At 38.7% G+C, this 17,814-nt stretch overlaps 1 protein-coding gene across 3 annotated transcripts in view; it reads right to left on the bottom strand.

The window, feature by feature from the left end:
- Positions 1-17,814, bottom strand: part of LOC117421404 (amyloid-beta A4 precursor protein-binding family A member 1) — a 103,984-nt gene that overhangs the window by 70,662 nt on the left and 15,508 nt on the right. The window contains exon 3 of one of the 3 annotated variants that reach the window (XM_059025759.1): positions 5,380-5,480. The exons of 1 other annotated variant lie outside the window; for it this stretch is intronic. The gene's annotated coding sequence lies outside the window, so the exon portion shown is untranslated. Of the gene's footprint in view, positions 1-225; positions 281-5,379; positions 5,481-17,814 lie in introns of all 3 variants that reach the window. One more of the 3 variants, XM_059025754.1, reaches the window with a different exon arrangement.

Raw genomic sequence — 17,814 nt, 5'->3', positions numbered from 1 at the left:
TATTATCATAATCCTGGTTCCCTCAAATAGAAATGTAACCATTACCGAATTGGTATTTACCTCCTAGGACTCTATTCGTAAAAGTACTTGCCAACTGCCGTAATAAAACTAATTTTGTTTAAAACTAACGAAAGTCGTCCATTTTGCTATTGATATAAGAATAGGGGCGACTGTTGCAAAGCATTTTGTGAATGGGTATACAGTCATTCAAGAATGAAAATCCACCTCTTTGATGACATCATCAGCATTGTTAATGTTCCCTGGGTGACGTCGGTAGCTTCTGCAAAAAGAAAAACAGAATCCACTAACACTACTACTGAAACCGGAGTCTGCAGCTGCCAGTCACGGGCAGTTTGCAAAACCTGATTCTGATGCCCTTATCACGTCTGCCAAAAATTCAGGACATGTCATAATTCAGAAAAAAAATAGTATTTTTTAAATAAATACTTTGTATTTTCGTTTTGTTTGGCAACGCTGGTAAACACATTTCCATACGCACACATAAGATTTCCATTCTTAACCAAAAAAAAAAAAAAAAAACTAAACAAAAAGCACTGTAGGAGGACATTTGAATAATACTGTAATAATAATAATAATAATAATAATAATGATCTTATAAATTCCCAACTATTATTATTATTATTATTATTATTATTATTATTATTATTATTAATAATAAACCCCCGCTTAAAGCAGGGAATCAATCAGGGGCGAGTTTATGTTTATGAAACACTGAAAGTTTCACGCCATATTGCACACTGTACACAAAATGGATCGTTTTGTGGTGCGCAAAAAAAAAAAAAAAAAAAAAGACTTCCTTTTGAACACTGATCTCGCAGTTTTTTTTGCAATACCAAGTAAACCCAAATTTCCCACCAACTACATCAGCAGCACTGGTATACTGGATATTGTAACGCTCCATGAAAATAAACAGGTTCACACAGACAGTGTTCGTCCAAACTGTTTATTGTGAACACAGGTAAAATAAATAAAAAAGAAAAGGACCGCTGTCAGCCGCGGATCACGGCAAAGAAATAATAATACAATAACTGTCTATTCTCAGTCTCTCACTTGCTCTCCGCTTCACAGTGCTGATTATGCCAGAGAATATGTTCTTGTGTGAGCATATATTTATATTAAACATGTTCCTTCATATAAAGTGTTAATCACGGGTATGTCAAACTGTATAATGTGTAATAATAAAATAGGTCTTAAAAACTCTGCCGAGGCTGTTGTTAGTTTAAACTTGACTGTAGAAAGAGTTAAATAACTCCTAGATATAGGCAGCATTTTGCTGTTGTTCACTCTTATGAACAGCAGGTTGACACTCAGGACCGATGAAAACTTTATGCTAATGAAGATAATCCTCAATTCGTTAAAAACATGCCTTCATAGACGAAAATCATTGGGGCTTAACGACACATCTGAATTATCTCTTATGAATAGCAACTGCCGTTAAAAAGGCGGCTATGGTTGAAATCCGATCATGTGCTCCTGTTTTCTCATTTCAACAGGTGCTAACCCTTTATGAATAGACCCCCTAAAGACCTAAAACCTAAATAAGATATAACAAAGCTGCTCAGTCAAGCCTGTGATGCCAGCCCCAGAGGGTATAAAGGACTGTGCACACAGATCTCAACGTAATTTTTCCTTCAAGCCTGCTGTAATCATGGATGCAGCGAACTTGAAGGTTAATGATTACATTTCTATTTCAGGGAACTAGGGTTATGATAATAACCTAACGTTCCCTTTCACGTACAAAATGTAACCATTACTGAATGGGTCAATACACCCAAGCCATCGCAAGGGCAAGATTGCTGCAAGCCCAGACTACTACAAGGCTAAGCTGAGGCATTACCATTCGGAACCCCAGTAACAAATAGCTAGGGCTAAAAAATTGAGGGAGAAACTCACCTCTATGTCTGTCTTGTAAGGGTCAACTGAGAAGCCGCCCTTAACACTCTAGTTCCAGAACCAGGGTTCTAAGGATCCACGACATTAAGTCTGTAGAAACTAGTAAAGGTATGGAAAGTAGCCCACACCACTGCATTGCAAATGTCCTTGACAGATGTACCCTGGAATAAAGCCCACAAAGTTACCATGTCCCTGGTGGAATGGGCACTGAGCTTTTCTGGAGGGGTTAGTTGGCTCGCTAATAGGCAGTATCAGCTATCCATTTGGGCAGCCTCTGCTTAGACAGGGCTTGACCATGGGACTCGGCCTCATAGCAGAAAAAACATTGTTCGGACTGCCTCCAACTTCTCGTCCTGTCAACATAATACACTAGGGCCCGCACTGGATAGAGCTTATGGAGCTGCCGCTCTCTGTCAGACTGGAAAGGAGGTGGATGGAAAACTTCCAATTCCACAGACTGGTTGACATGAAATGCTGAGATAGTCTTTGGCAAAAAAGCAGGATTGGTACGAAGCGTAACCTTTGTCCTGGCTTCTGCAAAAATTAAGCAGGCTTTCGCAATTGAGAATGCCTGCAGCTCACTCACCCGCTTTGCGGAGGTGATTGCAAGCAAGAAAGCCGATTTAAGCGATAAAAATTTCAGCTCAGCTGAATGCAAGGGTTTGAACGGAGGCTTCATGAGTGCATTAAGCACCACGTTAAGTCTAAAGCAAGGAACAAAATCCTTCATAGGTGGCTGAAGCTGCCGATCTTCTTTCAAAAATCCCCCAAAATGGTTATTTTTGTCGGTGATTGAACGAATCCTGACTCTGGGTGTATATGGCAAAGTGGTTTGCAGTGTGCAGGTGTAGAGGTGAGGCAATGCATGAACTGATGACAAACAACAAAGTTTACAGTCCTGTTGAAGGGTGTTGGAAATTCACTGACACACAGCAGACAGAACTTTATTTGAAATGCCGCTTGGCACACTGATTTATTTACACCACAAGGTGGCACTGTGGTACTGCTGCAGAGTACAACCCAAGACCAGCAATGGTAAAAAGGTTGGCAGTTCGTAGCGCACACATAGGTGCTCAAAATAATAATGAAAACAAAAGGCACAAAGGAAAAGGGAAAATAAAACACAGTAATAAAACTACAAAATAAAAGGTGCTGCCTTGTGCAGAGTCCCCCACTGCCGCTAAACCGGATAGCTCGGGTCTCCAACCTACACTTTGGTATTCCCTCACAATACTCTGTGGGGTGGCCCAGGTTTTCCCCACAAACTATACACGTCCCACTCGGGTATGTAATTATGATTATTTCTTTTATCTTTCAGCTGTCTTCTTTAGCCGTGCTTGCCGGTCTTTTTTTCTTGCTCCAGACACTGCCGTTCTGTTATGTTTTAAAATCCAAGTTCACAAACAGAGCTCTCTGTGGGTGGCCCAGCCCATTCTTCTTGAATGGGCTGGGCCACCCACAACAAATCATTCTTTATTTTTATAGGCCAAGCGACCCCCTAAGGCCCGCCTCCCAACCACTCAGAGAGGGAAAGACCGCACACACCCTCACCAAACCTCTCTGTGTCACTGCCATGACTGACAGGCAGATCTTATGGGGCTGCTGCCCTCTTCCTGCAGAATCATGCATGCGTCAGATAGTTAGCACAGAGCTCCTCTGTTACAGGTCCAAACAATTCTTTATTTGTTTTAATCCAGGTTGTTTTGCCGACCGTAAATAATAATCCCTGGCAATACACAGCAATGCATATTGCACAGTTTAAACCGTGGGGTCCAGAGTGAGTGCTTTGGTGCAAGTGGTGAAATACAGTTTATTTGTGTACAATAGTGCAGTGTTGTCTAGGTTAGGGCTGGCCTTTAGCGGCAGCTCCCGGAACGTGTTAGCCGTCTAACAATGACAAACAAGTACAATTAGATGGGAAAACAAACACGAAACACTCACGGTAACTTTACAGTCCTTTAGCGGTTCTCTCGCAACCATAACAAAGGAGCAGTTCGCTCGGCTACATCCCCTTTTCTACCTTCAGCCACGTCCCCTTGGTTAGCGAGTGCAATCACTCCAATCCGCGATTGCCACATCGCTTCCTGTCTGGGGATGACAATTTGTGCGTTCCTTGATTCCATCGGGCAGTGGGTGATGCCCGCTCTCAAAGATTTTTTTTGCGACGCAAGCGCCTCCATTGAGATGCGACGATCACATCGGGCTTGAAGTGCGCTGCTCATTGAGACCCTCATTATCATGATCGCAGCTCATTATATGTGCGTGTTGAGTAATTTGCATTGCTCTTAAGTTTACATAGGCCGCAGTGCAAAATAATTGCCTGGCCACTAGGCAATTTGGATTTTGCAGCTGCAATTGTTTGCACTGTACCTATCCTTATATCAGCCCCTTAATGTTGCAATAAACTGTTATGAAGTGGTTAAGAACATACAGTATATTAATGTTAAACATTCTTTAACCCCTTCCCAACAGTAAAATAAAAATTATTAGACCTTAAAATGGAAGTTGGTAAATGTTGCATAACTATGAGAAGCAGTCTGTAGTTCTATAACAACAAGAACTTGCACTTATTGCATTAGTGTCTGTCATGTACAGTAATAGCATGTCCCAATGCACTGGACAGGAGTGTATCCCTGGGTTCTGTGCAATCTGCTTCATCAGAAAGCAGACCTTGAGAGTCTACGATAGCTGAACACTAGAGGGTAGCATGTACTGAACTCCTCTTATGTCAGACAACAATAACACTGCAGTAGGTCTACCTTTGAGTACTGGTACATAAAGTGTTTCTGCAGCTACTGTACCACAAAAGTCAAGTGAGCTGTTTATATTAAGTATCACTTCTCGCCATTTAAAAAACAAATATTACAGTAAATTACATGTAAATAGAGTAGCAGATTTTACTGTTTCATTTACTGTCAGATAAACAAACAAAAGGGAGGTGTAGGGCAAACACATTTTTCTAGCAAACAGATATTTTCAAAATTTTACCTGCTAATGTGAAAAGCCGTAGCATGCAGAGATCCCAACATTCATAATAGCTCGATTTTAGCTGTTGATATGATTACAAAAAAAAAAAAAAACTCTGCATGTACTGCAATCAAAGGTTCAAATTATGTCTTTTTATTTTGGTACTTTACAGTTAGCTCAGTGTGTCATCTTAAATCTGCAATATCCTACATTCACTTTTACTTTCATACCAAAATATGATTCTTGGTACATTCTTCCACAGGTTAGCCCTTAGAGCATATGAAACTGTTGGCTTCTCTTGTTTTAGCTCCTACTGTAGCACACAAGATTCCTCCCCCTTTGGAAGTTTTCTTGTCACTCTGTTTCTGTTTCTGTCTATTAAAAGACATCCTACTGTTACTACCCTACCTGTAGCAGTAGGGGTATGAATGACAAAGACAAACTGACCGTTGAGCTCACAGGCACTAAGGGAAACCACACAGTGACATTTCATCTTACCATTCTGCTCCTTAACCCAGACCCGCCGGACCGATCTAATTTCGGAGCTTAAGCACGGATGACGCAATCTCTTTTCCGGGATGTCTCATGGCAATAATATGCTGTGGGGGCAATCAAATCAGTCTTTCTGAGCCTTGTCATTGAATAAGGTTAGGAACAAAAAAGATTGTATTCCTACATACCAACTGGTGATACACTTCAAAAACACATGCACAGGAAACAAGTCTACCAGCGTGTATTTTGAAGTGGAAGAGGACAAGTTCGAGAGAAGGCTTTTACTTAACAGTATGTACACCACACTACATCACTGTAATGTTCCAATGTTTGTTTTATATCTCACTTAGAAAGGGGTCAAAATTGGCAGTTTTACAAAAAAATATTATATATTATTCTACATTTGGGGGGCTTATATAAACAAGTGAAATCCATTCCACAACAAAATACATTATATCATTGGAAACATTAAGGCCTTTCTGTGGATATATTGGGTTTTAATTTAAGGTTGCCAAACTACAAGCGCTAAAACACAAAATGCCCATATATGGCCATTCTGTTTAGACAGGAAAGGGTTAAAGCAGCAACCACAAAAATGTATTTTACATCAATTAAATTAATAAACATTAATTTAGTACTGTAGTTATGTTTTCAATCACGAGGATGGCTGTATTACACTCGTCTCATTTATAATAAGGCATTTAAAGTACATTTCTGTATCCTCTGCAGAACCAAAACCACAAAACAATATTATTTTTACATACAATTACGGTAGTCCTGTCATAGTTATGGTTGCAATGTTCTTTCCATTACATTATAAGCCCCTGTGCAGCCCAAAAGTGAGGTTAAGTTCAATCAATCTGTCTGCCGTTTTGGATTTCAGGTCTGATTGGTAGGCTGAATTTTTCTACAAGTTTTGTGTTATTCTGTCTGGTAATTTTTGAGCTACAGCACTTTTTAAAAACGGGTGGTTTTTCGTGTAAATTTGGTGCCGGGAAAGTGTTTTTTATTATCCACCTGTAGGTGAAAAACTACTGGACAGTTACTACTCCCATTTGACAGATTACTGCATCTAAGTAGTCTTTAGTGCCTTTTGTGGGTGGGGAGCTTTAAAAAAGTGTATTTTAATATAAAGAAAAGTACTTTTAAAAAGAATGCTACGCATGCGCAGTTGTACGATTTGGTGACTGTTTTTGTGTAGTTCTGACTGGACCTGTAAAGGCTGCGTTCCTAAATTCAACGCTGAGAAGCAACAACTCTCAAAATCGTTCCTAAACTCACTTACGAATGCTGTCCAGTTTGAACTACAACTCCCAGAATGCACCAAACGTCTGATCATAGCTAACACTTCAAGCTTTTCACAAGCGTAAACAAAGCATCATACTGTACTGTACAGAGTAAGTAAATAAATAATAAAAACCGTGTCAGTCAGTGATAGATTAACGAATATTTAAACCGACATGTACACTGGGTTGAGAGACTGTGCGCTACAACAGCTATAAAACTATAGGAGGCTGTGTGGTCCTGTGGTTAAAGAAAAGGGCTTGTAACCAGGAGGTCCCCGGTTCAAATCCTACCTCAGCCACTGACTCATTTTGTGACCCTGACCAAGTCACTTTACCTCCTTGTGCTCCGTCTTTCGGGTGAGACGTAATTGTAAGTAACTCTGCAGCTGATGCATAGTTCATACACCCTAGTCTCTGTAAGTCGCATTGGATAAAGGCATCTGCTAAATAAACAAATAATAATAATAAAAACGATTATTTATATTACATTAGGCTTACAAAAAACGAAAACACTCACCCATATAACCACAAAAGCCAGAAGAACTTCCAAAGAAATAGTTTTTGTTTATTTCTAACGTAAAACAAATAGCTATGCACTTTGATGCTCTAGTGTAAATAACATGGAATGTATAGAATTAAAAAAAATATCTCAATTAACCGTCATAAAACAAAAACACAGAAATGCCAAATATACAAAACCATTTGAAGCACTGCACTGTACAGTCATGCTCGTTTAGCACAAATACTGTAGTCGGGACCCAGCGTATTTTTATCTGTACTTATTATCAATTTCCTCATTAAAAAAAATAAAATAATAATAACAATAATAAATAGGCTTTCAGAGATGCAGAATCACAGTCAAATTGTTCTTGCAGTTTAACAGTAGATTTATAGAATGACTTAAATTTAGTAAATAATATACCAAACCAGGCTACTCTATGGTTTCATTCACAAGTTGTAAAAATAAAACAAATGGATGCAGACTTTACTTAAGCAATCACCAGCAACAGATCATCTGACAGCATTTTGAATAAACTTTATGAACACAAAAAACTAAAAAAAAAAAAAAAAGGAGCGTAACATACTGACATTTAGCTGGCTGCACAAATATGCACTCAAACCCTATTTAAAAAAAAAAAAGTTACCGATAACAAACCCTTCACAAAACAGGGTACGAACAGCTGCATGTCAATAGAATATTTAAATTAAATACGGTACTGTATGAAGTTACTATTTACGCCGCAACTGGAAGACTACATGGTCCACCTGGATTAAACCTGAAAGAACCTGAACAGACCACGGATGTTTTCTGAGAAAACCGCATTACTCATGGAATACTGAGGTAAACGCTTTGCAAAACAAACTAGATCTTCATAAAATCAGGATAAAAACTATTAATTTATTTTTTATTTTTAACAGATCCATATTCCAATAGCGCTCTTTCGGGTTCAAGTTTAACATTTGCACTCAATTGTAATATTTATACTATAGGCTACATTTATGTCTCATGTTCATGATACTGTATACGCGGCATGCTGTATGGTGTATTATATATGCTTCACTAATAGATTATAACTAGCATGTTTTTGCAGTTAGAACATTTTGCATACAGAAACAAAGCTGGTCTCATTACTGGATTGTTGTAGTGTATGATAAAGTCATGTGCACAGGGACAGATTTTTTCATAAAGACTGTAATAAGCCAGTTGACACATTTCAGTAGCTGATCTCACATTTTTATGTCCCTGACCCTGGGTGAAAAACAAAAAAATGTGTTGGGATGCAGTGTTTTATTTAGATCTCTTAGAACAGTCCTGTTTCACCTGCATTATACCAGGCTGGTTGCCTTTTTTGTGTGGTCTCCACTTCATGGGTTGCTGTAGAACATATTTCCAGCCACGTGTGTAGGACTTTAGAAATTGATACTGTAGTACATTCAGGTAAAAAAAAAACAAAAAAAAACTTATGGAAATTCAGTAACAAAAACTCTGTTAAAATATTGTTAAGGTTGCAGTTCAAAATCACAAAAGTCAGGAAAAGGGACGTTAAGGGACGCAACCTTAACTCACCCCTATTATGCCTATGCATTGCATCAGATATGATGTCATACATGACATCAGTAATGACATCAGCAATGACTAATCACATGACAAATGCTCCACCAAGACTGCCCAGAAGGGCATTACCTAGGTGTGTTTATTGGTATGCAGAATATTGTGCCGTTAGCTGTTCTTAGGAACTCATATGACAATAACATGACAAAGAAGCACAGTTTGGTCCTCATTATCCATGGCACTGTTCTAGAAAAAAAACAAAAAAAACATTCCTTTTACTGAGTGAGATACATATTCAAATGCATTTCATAAACCAATGATCTTGGATAGATATGTTGCAATGCCATATTGCATAGCGGCAAGTGTGCCAACTTTTGCATTGGAAGTAACAGTAGTAATTATGCAACACCTATGTCATGTCTATAGACAATAGTGCAAAGAGTGACCTGAGTGACAGTGGATGCAATGAAAGTGTACTTGTTTTGTCTATGATTGTGTCTACATTGGCACGTACGCCAAGAAGCAAGATAGCTACAGTCCAGCACAGAGAATTTTTTGTTTCCAGTGTAATGTCCATGGGCAGTCTTGGTGGAGCATTTGTCATGTGATTAGTCATTGCTGATGTCATTACTGATGTCATGTATGACATCATATCTGATGAGTTGCAAAGGCATAATAGGGGTGAGTTATTATTATTATTATTATTATTATTATTATTATTATTATTATGATGTATTTTTTTTTTTAGCAGACGCCCTTATCCAGGGCGACTTACAATTGTTACAATATATCACATTATTTTTACATACAATTACCCATTTATACAGCTGGGTTTTTACTGGAGCAATCTAGGTAAAGTACCTTGCTCAAGGGTACAGCAGCAGTGTTCCCCACCTGGGACTGAACCCATGACCCTCCGGTCAAGAGTCCAAACCCCTAACCACTACTCCACACTGCAACTTTAACATCCCATTTCCTGACTTTTGTGATTTTGAACTGCAACCATAATGTTATTTTAACAAAGTTTTTGTTACTGAATATATATATATATATATATATATATATATATATATATATATATATATATATATATGGGTAATCGGGATATGCAAATGTCAGCATTACAAGAGCCAATTAAAATGTGTGAAAGTCGCCAAAAGACTTCTACATTCACAGCCTTTACAGTCAGTAACTCCAGGCATGTTTCGCCCAGTTTGGGTCTCATCAGTGTAGTGTAACTGTAGCTCAGGAGAGTAAGTACATTAAAGTAGCTTTCGACTTAAGGTGAGAAAAAAGCAGTTGCTACAGAATTATGGGTAATCGGGACATGCACATTTCATCATTACAAGAGCAATTACAAAAACAACCTGCACCTGGAATTGCAGACGGGAAACAGTGTATGCACAAATCATTGTTTACATTAGCAGTAATTGCTCCCTTTGGAACCGCTGAAAAGGGTGTCCTTAAAGAGTATGCTTTCTTTCTACAAGACATCTGTATGATGAATTACGGGAGGTAGAACAGTGTGGAGAGGCTATGCGAGTTTAATATTTACACATACAAGGTTGCTTTTAATAACTTTCAGAGCCTTTTGTATTTACATACAGTACTATAGAGTAAAATATGTCAGGCATCCATAATTATACAGCTTAATCAAAAACTAAAAGGCAGTCCATTTAGGGACAGAATTATCAGAATGATGTAAACGAGACAACATTTGCAATTATTTAAATGGAGCTAACATTGCTCTTTAAATTTTCTACAAGTGGGCAGCCCAATATTGCCTTGACCAGCCATACAAGGCCTTATATTGAGGGCAGTTGTTGATGTAAAATAGATGCCTCACTAAAGACAAAAGGTTGATTGAAGCAGACTCCAAGGGGGTGGAATTTTGTGTCCCAACTGTACAACAAAAGCAACCTACCTTTAGGGACAATAAAGAACATATTTCCAATTGAAGACTACAGGAAACAAAGACCAAGGAATTACGTTTCAATGTAAAATTGCACACTGCTGTAAGAGACTGCAGCTTACTGAGAACTTGCAGGACTGTGTGATTAAACTTACCTTAATGTATTTATTTAGTTTAAATTAATCTACCAAATTTCCCAGCTCTCCAGCCTCAGATTATCTGTCATCCATATTTTATTCTTGTTAAATATTAATAACACTCACCAATATGATTTATCTTTAATGTATGCTGAAGGCTGACAGTAAAGACCTAGCTTCCAAGGAACAAAGCAGATCAACAGAATAACCTTTTCGTGTGTCAACAGAAACTGTTAAGGGTCTATGAAAAGGACAAAGCAAGTCTGAAGTGCATTGTTATTTCAAATCAGAGTAATACAAAAATATATATACATATATACATATTGCAAAGCTAGACTGGATTTTAGAAATATATATATTTTTTTTTTAACCATTTTAAATCAATCTGCTGTTTCAGACACCACACCCTCAGTCTATATGCAGTCAAGTCACGTTTCAATTCAATCCTGTATATCTGTTCCGAGGGGACTGACTTGCTCTCAATAATATGTGCAGTCGGCGTGGTTCTGTGTGGATTCTGGTGGCTGACAGCTCAGGTGTATCAAGCTAGGTACATAAAGCTGACATTTTCTCCTTTCAATTTATGTGGCTCTTGTTCATGGGTAAATGGAATGCATTTTGAAAGGTTGTCATGGTTATGGGATTCTAGCTGTCTGCTGGTGTATTATGAAACTGTTCCATCTGTCATTTCTGTATGATACATTCTAGCAAACTGTTCTAGTATAGTGTCAAATGTAAACATTTCTTTAAAAAAATAAACATGTATGTTATTACCACATCCCATTCCATGACTGTATAACACAAATACAAAATTACAGCCATCACTCTCAGAAACATGTCTATTGTATAAGTTCATCTGGTACACCAGTGTAACCATTAAACTGTCACCATCTAAGCAGTAACACTCCTCCCCTAGTGGAGATAAGAAATATATAAAAATAACTAGTGATGGGCACCAATATCGATATTTTGATATGATACTGATATTGTTCGATATTGATAATAATTTCCATATCGGGATATCGTGGGATTTAAAAAAACAAAACAAAACAAAAACAACTCACATACCAATGACTTTCAGTCTCGTAGGCAAACACACTAAAGTATTGTTTAACCATTTTATTCCATTGATTGGCATTTAGGTACAGTATGCATGCTGCATTAAGTTTGGCACTTTTGGCCATCCGTAAAGGGTTTCTGATGTCGTGCCAAATTTTGCATTATTTTGAGATATGTGCATACGTCAGCATTTCATTGCATATTGTCCATGTACTTACACTATCATTAATGTATTCATAAGCATGTGTGACAGAGATGGCTGAGTAGTGACGTCAGGCAAGAGAGACACAAAAACAAAGCACTGCAGGGCAAAAGAGGCTGCGGCCCCGTTTATTTAAACAATAACAAAAATAAAAGGTATAACAAAAAAACACCCTGCTCACAGAGCAAAATAAAAAGATAAACAAAACCAAATCACGAACACAAAACACACAGGTCAGGCTGGGCAGATGCTGTCACTGATGCTGTATCATTTTTAGCTTTTCTTTTCTCCATTCTCCTCTCGCTCTCCTGTACTCTCCTCTGTACACCCACCCTGAACTGAGAGCGCTGCAGGTTTATATACCATGGCCGAGGGGTTTAACTAGCTAGTAATTATTCTATTACCCCTCGGCCACAATCTGCACGAGTTTATTAATTACGTGTGACTGCCAACTAGTTTAACAACGCACTAGCCGAAAGCCACACATTACCACCTTGCCTCTGAAAGAACACATTTAAATGAAAACAATAACAAAAACATACAGCTTCGCGGTCACATTTATAAATAATAATAATAATAATAATAATAATAATAATAATAATAATAATAATAATAACAAAACAAATACAAAATAATAAATTGCACAGGAGCGGAGGGGTACCCCGTTCTAAAATAAACAATACATTTACGTCAGGGCTTTGCCCCGCCCCCTTTTCATGTGCAGGGCTCCTCGCCCTGCCACAGCGTGGTTTAAATGTGAACTTTTGGTATTATAAACGAGATGTATTTTTCAGACATCAAAACAGTATGAAAACCTCAAACACATCGCAAAATAATTCTATATACATTAGTTATAGGTAACTCTGGTATTTAATACCCATACTAAGTTACTTTTTAATATCTAGTGCAGAGTTAATACTAGAACCCAAGATTTCAAGCTATTGGCTAGATGGAACGTTGACTGTAAAAGCTATTAACCTCAATGTAAACCCCATTATGTTCTATCAGAGCTCATTTGTGAGGCCATGAAACCACTTTTTCTTCTTCTTGGATTACAAAAATAGTATAAAAACAAAACAACTATAGAATAGTCCACTAAATCTATAGGCAAAAGAATCACGTAACATTACTTACAGTGCAGTGATATCATAACTGAACTACATTATACTGTATTTTGTTATTGTGGTTACTTACACAACCAAAACTGATAATTCCAACTTCAAACTGCATGAAAGGAGGGCTCACAGGGGGATAGTAAATGGAGAAATAAATGCCTCCCTCCAGTTTACACATGGATTCACTGGTGCCAAAGTGAAGAGTTTAAATGAAGATTTACTAATATAAATCCTTGTAATCTGGCTTAACACATTTCACTTGCCATAGCCCACAAGTCAAGGCACTTGTTGGTTGAGCATTCAAGGGAAACACGGAATTTAATTATTGCTTTTCCATTTTACAGTTGCACTTGTAACACAGTGAATAGGGAACTGAATTTTGCTCTTTTTATAGTTTAGGCCATTTCATGGTAATGATTATTGATTTACTTACATTTTTAAAGATCATCTTGCCAACTGACACTGACCATGTAAACCAGAGGTGGAGAATTCTGCTTAATGTTTTATTCTATGGATAAAATGACAGTCCATCAGCTCTTGGAAGCTGTTGTTCCAAGAAATGGAAATCAGAGCTTTCCTTAGCAGCACTGATCATGTGCTGTCATATTATGAATCAACCAAATTGCAGCTTCTGGTTGGTTACCTTATATTAATTGACCCACCACCAGTACTAATTCAAATGGCAGCCTACTGTTTTACAGCTTTCCTTATAATAGCCATTTCTACTTTGGGAACTGTAAACCACTGTTATTTTCAAAAGTAGAAGCTTATTTTGTACCGTGTATATTAAGAAAACAGGAAACCACTTGCATATGGTTAGCATAATTTTTAGAGTTCTCAGGCATGCATGGAAACTTTAAAGTATTTTATAATTTTCTAGCAAAGGGATTTTAATTAGATTTTTAACTTTTGTTAATATTGCATGTGCTGTATCAAATTGGTAGTGTTTCCCTAATAAAAGCAGAATAACATCTTATTTTATATTTTTTCTTGTTAAACTGGAAATGTAGGCTAATGGATTTCAGCAAAGGACTTAGGGCCAGGAAATAAAATTCACAGCTCAGTCAATGTCTCGCTATTAGACCTTGGGGAAGTCTTGCCCTACTTGTACTTCGGTATCACAGTGATGTAAAATTGGATACGAGAGGCAGTTTACTGCCAGCTGCACTATCCCAGGGAAATGATAAAAAGAACTTCACATACACACAATGCTTACAGTACCAACACAAGTGTAGATTACCTAATAAACAAGCAAGGAACTATACACAGTACTGTAACTACTTTATAGATTATATATATATATACTGTATATATATACTGTATATATATATATATATATATATATATATATATATATATAAATCCTATTCACACAACCCTAAATAGCGGACTATCATCACATTTTGTAAACGTGATTTTGAATTGTTTCAATGCACGGTGATTGTTCATTAGTTAGGTATTGTGAAGAGAGTATTAAATAACATTCTTTTTTACCTTTACATTACACTTATCTGGTACTGTATACTGTACACTATATGGAGAGAAATCATTCCAGCAAAATAAAACCTACAGGACATATTCTCACAGAAATTATCCTAAGGGTTCCTCAGGAATCATTTTGCCTACATCCATGGCATGAAGAAGAGTACATCAATGCAAATATTCAGTTTAATCTATTACTGGTACAAGGAATTCAACCACTGGATTCAACCAATTCAGTGGCAAACTCAGTACACTTAAATAGGTCTGTTTATAAAGCAAGGTTATGAAGGAGTGTCTGTAATCAAGGTGTGATAAAGTTGAAGGCATTTTAAAATCATCCCTGTTTCCATCAGCAGTAGTGTTACCAACTGGGTGTCTTATTTTAACCTGAACAGAACAACACAGTACATTTGTATTACAGTATGTGTCACAGTAAATTTCAATCTGGTACAGTAGCAGACTGAATATGGCCACAGAGTGAGTTGGGATCAGCAGCACTGTAGACATATACAGAAAACCCAAGAAAAATTAAGACATTCCATCATAAAAAATCCCTTTAGTAACCAGATAAGTAATTTCATGTGTACATAATATATCAGAACATAAGTTCCAAGTATATTTCTCTGACTTAATTTGGTTTTAGAATTGACTTAACACAGGTTGTGAACAGCCTTCTTCTAATAAATGCAATAAATCAACAGTTATTTTAGGTTGCTGGGATCACAAACATGACTAGCCCTGATACAGAGTTCACAATATTTGTACAGCATTTGTTAATGTGTGCTCGCCTCGTTTCAATATTTAGCCTGTACAGGTGTTTTCAGGGGGGATGATACAAATTTTAATTTTAAGCCAGTGTCCTCCACGGAGAAAAAAGGCATGTCAGTTGGAAGCACGAATTTTACAGCACCAGCTAAACTCAAGGTGTAAATTATGTACCATTCTGTAGTCACTGAACTGCTCTGATCCCCAGTTAATAGAAATCTAGGACATCAAACTGAACAATACACAATGTTAGGTTATTATCATAACCCTGGTTCCCTGAAATAGAAATGTAACCGTTACGTATGGGTATTTACCTCCTAAAGACCCGAAAGGGCACAAAAGTACTGCACTCTGTACTGTTTCTCCTTCAGGCCTGCTGCAATCATGGACGCAGCAACCTTGAAGGTTAATGGTTACATTTATATTTCAAGTACGAAATGTAACCATTACCGTATGGGTGAGTGTACCAAAGCCGTCGCAAGGGCAAGATTGCAGAACGACTGGAATGCTACAAGGCTAAGCCAAGAGGCTGCCCTGTGCTTTACCATATGGAACCCCAGTAACAAGTAGCTACGGTGAAAAAATTGAGGGAAATTTTAACCTCTATGTCTGTTTTGTAAGGGTTGACTGAGAAGCTGCCCTTAACACTAGTTTCAACATGGTTTTGAGGATCCAAGACATTAAGTCTGTAGAACCTAGTGATGGTGCCTAGTGAAGGCATTGAGCTTTTCTGGAGAGGGCAGGTTGGCCAGCTCAGGCAGTCCTCTCTGCTATCCACTTGGACAGCCACTGAGAAGGGGGCCCTGGGCCTGTGGCATCAAATTGGAAGCAGGTGAACCAGCTCCTTAGTGGATTCCTTAGTGGATTCCCGCATGTGGTGGGAGCGCAGCAGCATCTCGTCCACCACGGGACCAAATATATGTCCTGGAGTGATCGGGGCATCCAACAGCGGTGCTTTCTCCCGTCTGGCACACAGGCCTGGGAAAGCCAAAGCTGCTTACGTGCAGCTACCAGTGCAGCCAGGTTTCTACCTACAGCCTGTAAATTGAGCTTGGACACACGGAGCAGGTTCTTGTTAACCAGGCGCAGCTCATCCAGCTGGTGTGGTGAGGGCCTGTGGTTCCCAGAAAGGAAATGCATCAAATGTGACTGGTAGGATGCTGATATAATTGCCTAGCTGTGCTGCAAACGCACTGGCTGAATAAGCTCTCTTGAGGATCACCTCAGAGACCCGGCACTGCTTGTTAGGACAGGCAGCATCCTTAGAAAGGAGCGGTTCAGTGGCTTTAGCACCGGGTCGGTACCGGGAAGGTACTGGTACTGGTGCAGTAACCTCGGTCCCAGTTCGGTACCGGTATGGTACTGGGTTGGGAGCAGAGTGGGTCGGTGACCTCGGTACCAGTTCGGTATGGGTCCACCAGTAAGCAGCCACTGCGGGTGGCAATGTAGAGGGATGCCCACCTGTAAAAGCCACTGGGGGAAAAACTGAGGGAAGCCTGCTTGCTAGAGTGAACTAACAGCCTTCACAATGGTGATGTTAAAAAGCTCTCGCCAAAATGGCATCAAGATACTGTGTTTGAAATTGCTTAAAGAAGCTGCTCTTGCTGCATGTGTGCTGAGCACCACGTTGCAGACAGTCCTGTGCGTAGACACAAGAGAAAATACTTTCTCAACAAAAAACAGTAATTAAACAATTACATAAATAATATAAAAACGTCTTGCATTGTGCTAATCAAAAACGAGTAATTATTTGTTTATTTACCCAAGGCGACTTACAGAAACTAGGGTGTGTGAACTATACATCAGCTGCTGAGTCACTTACAACTACATCTCACCAGAAAGACGGAGCACAAGGAGGTTAAGTGACTTGCTCAGGGTCACACAATGAGTCAGTGGCTGAGCCAGGATTTGAACCGGGACCTCCTGGTTACGAGCCCTTTTCTTTAACCACTGGACCACACAGCCTCCTATAGAGTAATAAAATAACCAGGACGGTGGCGGGTCGGTTCTGTGACTTTATTACCGGGTCAGGAACAGCACTGTGACGGCAATGAGACCATTGCGGTAACCTCAGTCCCGGTATGGTACCGGGTCGGCAGCAGAGCAGGTACCAGTACAGTTGGGTCCATCAGTTCGCAGGCTGTAGTGCACACAAAAAACTATTACAGCGATTAGTTTAATTATCACATACAAAATGTGTAAAAACACGTCAAATTGTGTTGTGTTAACTAGCATCTGATTGACTGGTCCCATCCTGACTACCAGCGAATCAGTTCTGAAAATGCTTTGTAAGTACACGCCCTCTGTGTATTTGATGTAAACAGAAAGCACGCCACCTTGGATCCAGAGCAGGTTGACAAGCTTGTATTCCTGGCAAACAACATGTAAATAAATTGTGTACATTGAAGAAAACTGACTGTATATAGTTTG

This window comes from Acipenser ruthenus, chromosome 1 (genome assembly GCF_902713425.1).
Source record: "Acipenser ruthenus chromosome 1, fAciRut3.2 maternal haplotype, whole genome shotgun sequence".
NCBI classification, from domain to species: domain Eukaryota; kingdom Metazoa; phylum Chordata; class Actinopteri; order Acipenseriformes; family Acipenseridae; genus Acipenser; species Acipenser ruthenus.
This window is presented reverse-complemented; position numbering and strand designations above follow the sequence as displayed.